General features: G+C 39.8%; 1 pseudogene; it reads left to right on the top strand.

Annotated features, from left to right (window-relative positions):
• Nucleotides 1-3,425: 3,425 nt before the first annotated feature.
• On the top strand, nucleotides 3,426-4,264 carry LOC100974502 (large ribosomal subunit protein uL6-like; annotated as a pseudogene).
• Nucleotides 4,265-6,000: the final 1,736 nt, after the last annotated feature.

Genomic DNA, 6,000 nt, shown 5'->3' with positions numbered 1-6,000 from the left:
TGTCAGGGCTAGGCGCAGTGGCTTATGTCTGTAATCCCAGCACTTTAGGAGGCCAAGGCAGGCAGATCCACTTGAGGCCAGGGGTTCAAGACCAGCCTGGCCAACATGGTGAAACCCTATCTCTACTAAAAATACAAAAATTAGCTGGACGTGGTGATGCACGCCTGTAATCCCAGCCACTTGGGAGGCTGAGGCACAAGAATCTCTTGAACCTGGGAGGCAGAGGTTGCAGTGAGCTGAGATCGTGCCACCACACTCCAGCTTGAGCAACAGAGCAAGGCCCTGTCTCAAAAAAAAAAAAAAAAAAAAAAAAGATACTAGCGGTCCAGAGAGGTGGCTCACCTATAATCCCAGTGCTCTGGGAGGCCGAGGCATGTGGATTGTTTCAGTCCAGGAGTTCGAGACCAGCTTGAGTAACATAGCAGACTATACCTCTACAAAAAATACAAAAATTAGCCTGGTGTGGTGGTGCATGCCTGTGGTCCCAGCTACTTGGGAGGCTGTGGGAGGATTGCTTGAGCCTGGGAGATTGAGGCTGCAGTGAGTGGTGATTGTGCCACTGCACTCCAGCCTGGGCTGTTAACAGAGCAAGATCCTATCTCAAAAACAAACACAAAAAAATAAAAATGATACTGTCCAGTTCCTGTGAGACTTACAGCCTAAGATGATACACCACCAGAGAGCCAAACAGAAAAGGTCAAGTTTTGAGAAAAGTGGACATCCGTTTTAGGACAAAATACTATCCATTGCAATAATCAGTTAATGTTCTCTATGTAATAAAGTCTTATATGAGTGTATAGATTAAGACAGCAGTATTTTCCCCAGAGTGTCACAATGCTAACTGAAGAATCCAACAGCAACAGTAGTAAGTAATAATAAAGTCAGATTGGCTGGGCATAGTGGCTCACGCCAGTAATCCCAACACTTTGTGTCTGAGGTGGGAGGAATGCTTGAGGCCAGGAGTTCAAGACCAGCCTGGGTAACACAGTGAGACACCCCCACTTCTACAAAACAATTTTAAAAAATTAGCCAAGTGTGAGCCAGGCACGATGGCTCACGCCTGTAATCGCAGCACTTTGGGAGGCCGAGGGGGGTGGATCATGAGGTCAGGAGATGGAGAACATCCTGGCCAACATGGTGAAACCCTGTCTCTACTAAACATACAAAAATTAGCTGGGCGTGGTAGCGTGTGCCTGTAATCCCAGCTACTTGGGAGGCTCAAGCAGGAGAATTGCTTGAATCAGGGAGTCAGAGGTTGCAGTGAGCCAAGATCACACCACTGCACTCCAGCCTGGTGACAGAGCAAGACTCCGTCTCAAAAAAAAAAAAAGAAAGAAAAGAAAAAAAAAATAGCTATGATCATATCACTGTACTCCAGCCCAGGTGACAAAGAGACCCTGTCTCAAAAAAAAAAAAAAAAAAAAAAAAAAAAAAAAAAAAAAAAAAAAAAAAAAGCTAGATATGTATTCCATGAGCTCCTTTGAATTTGATGCTTATTTGTGATTTCCCCTTGCATCATGATAAATCCACTGCCCATGGCCATTACTCTTGACTTTTTGAAGGGTGGAATTAGGAGCCTAGACTGTAGGCTCCCGTGAACCCTCATATGTCTCAGCAGAGACCAGATAAAAATGCTTAGCAGCAGAAACACAAAGTGTCAGGGGCCCTCAGCACCCTGAATGCCATCCAGGGGTTCTGAGACCACAGGTTAAGGAATCCTGGTCTACCAATGGCATGTTCTGCAGAAATAGAAAAGATCATCTTAAAATTCATATGGAATCTAAGAGGACTCCAAATAGTAAAAAAAACAATCTGAGAGAGAACAAAGCTAGAGGCCTCACGCTTCTGGATTTCAAAACATGACAAAGCTATAGTAAACAAAATAGTACGGTGCTGGCATAAAGATAGTCATATAGACCAATGGAACAAAATAGGGAGCCCACACATATATGGTCAAATGGTCTTCAGCAAAGATGCCAAGACTACACAATGGGGAAAGGGCAGTCTTTTCAACAAATGGTGCTGAGAAACAACATTCACATGTAAAAGAATGTAGATGGACTCTTACCTTATGTCATATACAAAAATTAACTCAAAATGGATTAAAGACCTAAACATAAGGATTTAAACTATAAAACTACAAGAAGAAAACATAGGAGGAAGGCTTCATGACATTGGAAAGGGCACTGGTTTCTTAGATGTAACACCAAAAGCACAGGCCACAAAAGTAAAAATGAGACTACATCAAACTTAAAAACCTCTGCACAGCAAAAGAAACAGTAGTGTGAAGCAGCAACCTATGGAATGGGAGAAAATACTTGCAAAGCATATATCTGATAATGGGTTAATACCCAGAATATATGAAGAATTTCTACAATTCAGTAGCAAACAAACAAACAAAAAACCCTGATTAAAAAGTGGGCAAAGGTCTTGAATGGACATTTCTCCAAAGAAAATATACAAATGGTCTACAAGCCTATAAAAGGCTAATTAGGGAAATGCAAATCATAAACCACAGTGAATTATCATCTCACATCCATTAGGATGGCCACTATAAAAAACAAAACAAAACCGAAAAACAGTGTTAGTCAGGGACCGTGGCACATGCCTGTAGTTCCAGCTACTCAGGAGGCTGAGGCAGGAGGATTGCTTGAGCCCAGGAAGGTGAGTCAAGCCTGGGCAACCTAGGGAAACCCCGTCACAAACAAGTATTGATGAGGATGTAGAGAAATTGAAAACCTTGCACACTGTTGGTAGGATTGTAAATAGCGCATCTACTATGGAAAACACTATGGAGGTTCCTCAAAAACTTAAAAATAGAGCTACCATATGATCCAATAATCCCACTTCTGGGAATATAGCCAAAAGACTTGAAATAAAGATCTCAAAGAAATATTTGCATGCCCACATTCATTGCCGCATTATTCACAATAACCAAGATGTGAAAACAACCTAATGTCCATTGTTGGATGAAAGAAAGAAAATGTGGTGTAATAAAGAAATATTATTCAGCCTTAGAAAGAAGGAAATTCAGGTACATATTACAACATGGATGAACCTTAAGGACATTATGCTAAGCAAAATAAGCCAGTCAAAAAGGACAAATACTGTATGATTCCACTTATATGAGGTATCTAAAGTAATCATACTCATAGAAACAGAAAGCAGAGTGGTAGTTGCCAGGGGATGGTGGGGAGGGAGGGGAGATGGGGAATTGTTCAATGGGAATAGAGTTTCAGTCATGCAAAATGAAAAGGTTATGGAGCTTTACTGTACAGCAGTGTGTGTGTAGTTAATACTGTGCTGTACATTTTAAAATTGTTAAGAGGGTAAATTGATGTTACATGTTTTTTATCACAATTAAAACAAAAACAAAACTATGGTCTAGAAACATCCTTTCTTTCTTTGCCGCATCTACTGTGTGAATGAAGACCATTTTCAGCAATCAGACTATCGACATTCCAGAAAATGTCGACATTACTCTGAAAGGACACACAGTTATCGTGAAAGGCCCCAGAGGAACCCTGTGGAGGAACTTCAAGCACATCAATGTAGAACTCAATCTTCTCGGAAAGAAAAAGAAAGAGGCTCCTGGTTGACAAATGGTGCAGTAACAGAAAGGAACTGGTTACCATTCGGACTATTTGTAGTCACGTACAGAACATGATCAAGGGTGTGACACTGGGCTTCTGTTACAAGATGAGGTCTGTGTATGTTCACTTCCCCATCAACATCATTATCCAGGAGAATGGTTCTCTTGTTGAAATCCGAAATTTCTTGGGTGAAAAATACATCCGCAGGGTTCAGATGAGACCAGGTGTTGCTTGTTCAGTATCTCAAGCCCAGAAAGATGAATTAATCCTTGAAGGAAATGACATTGAGCTTGTTTCAAATTCAGCAAGCCACAACAGTTAAAAACAAGGATATCAGGAAATTTTTGGATGGCATATATGTCTCTGAAAAATGAACTGTTCAGCAGGCTGATGACTAAGATCTAAGAGTTGTCCAGCTACAGAAGCAAGATGTCAGATGACTCCTAAAACCTACTTGTGATATTTAAATGATGCAATAAAAGACCTATTGATTTGGGAAAAAAAAAAAAGAAACATCCTTTAATGCTGCTCTGGGTGATGTTCCTCAAGCTGTATCCTCCAGCCAGGTCCTGGAAGACTTATTTTCCAGGTTTCTTCTAGAAAAGGAATGTAAAACTGAGCTTTCTAGACACTTCAAGAGCTGGAATGACAGAAGAGAAACCACCCGATATCAAGGAGTCAGGTGTGGTGATACACGGACTTGTATTTTTGAGTAAGGACACGACACCACAGAGGAAGATGGCAGAGAAGAGAGTGTCTCCTGAGGGCAGGGAGGAGGCAATGCCAAGAGGAAGCTGCTCCCAAAGAAGAGCACAGCCATGGGGCTAGAGCCCTGTCCAAGGCTGGCCGCCATTCCACAGGCTGTTGAGTAGCACGGAAACATACAGTGAGGTCACCAGAACAATTGGAAAAGCTATTGTGTTGTGGAGGGACAATGTGAGCAGCTGGGATGTTCAAAAGATTAGTTGGGGAGCAGGACAGAGAGGAGTCTGCAGTTCTGGGAATGACAATGCCATCTTGAATGGAACTTAAAGTCCAATAAGGGCTACACACCATTTAAAAACACTAACTGGTAAATTGCTTGATATTTGATCTTTGAGGGGGGTCAAAGTGAATCACTACTTTGTGAGTCCTTTGAGACAGACTTTAAAGTTTAATCCTGTGACATTTTGTAGGTTTTCTAATTTTCATTACAACAATTATAGGCCTGGCCACAGATTTAAGAAAGAATATATTGGCTGGGCGTGGTAGCTCATGCCTGTAATCCCAGCACTTTGGGAGGCTGAGGTGGGTGGATCATGAGGTCAGGAGATTGAGACCATCCTGGCTAACACAGTGAAACCCCATCTCTACTAAAAATTCAAAAAATTAGCCGGGAGTGGTGGCGGGTGCCTGTAGTCCCAGCTACTCGGGAGGCTGAAGCAGGAGAATAGTGGCCTGAACCCAGGAGGTGGAGCTTGCAGCGAGCTGAGATTGTGCCACTGCACTCCCAACCTGGGCGACAGAGTGAGACTCTGTCTCAAAATATATATCTATATATATATATACACACACACACATATGTGTGTATATGTGTGTATATATCTACATATGTGTGTATATATGTGTATATATCTACATATGTGTGTATATGTGTGTATATATACATATGTGTGTATATGTGTGTATATGTGTGTATATATATATACACATATGTGTGTATATATACACATATATGTGTGTATATATGTGTATATATACACACATATATGTGTGTATATATGTGTATATACGTATATGTGTATATATGTGTATATACGTATATGTGTATATATGTGTATATACGTATATGTGTATATATGTATATACGTATATGTGTAATATGTATATACGTATATGTGTATATATGTATATACGTATGTGTATATATGTATATATGTATATATACATATGTGTATATATGTATATATGTGTATATGTGTATATATGTGTATATGTGTATATATGTGTATATGTGTATATATGTGTATATGTGTATATATGTGTATATATGTATATATGTGTATGTGTGTATATATGTATATGTGTATATATGTATATGTGTGTATATATGTATATATGTGTGTATATATGTGTATGTGTGTATATATGTATATATGTGTATATATGTATATATGTATATATACGCACATTTATATATTATATTTATATATATTATATATATGAATATAATAATAGAAAACATAAATGCTTTCCCAGAAGTAGACTAGGAAAGGGAAATATTTATGTACAACATATTCAGTCCAACTTGTCCCCTTGGCAGCATGACGTTGTGGTCCCTTCACCTCATGCTTGGTGCTTACAGGACAAAGAAGCCATACCTTGAGAAATTCAAACAGCAGTCCAACAAGGCTTACTGTAATAAAAC

This window comes from Pan paniscus, chromosome 16, assembly GCF_029289425.2.
Source record: "Pan paniscus chromosome 16, NHGRI_mPanPan1-v2.0_pri, whole genome shotgun sequence".
Taxonomy (NCBI): Eukaryota; Metazoa; Chordata; class Mammalia; order Primates; family Hominidae; genus Pan; species Pan paniscus.
This window is presented reverse-complemented; position numbering and strand designations above follow the sequence as displayed.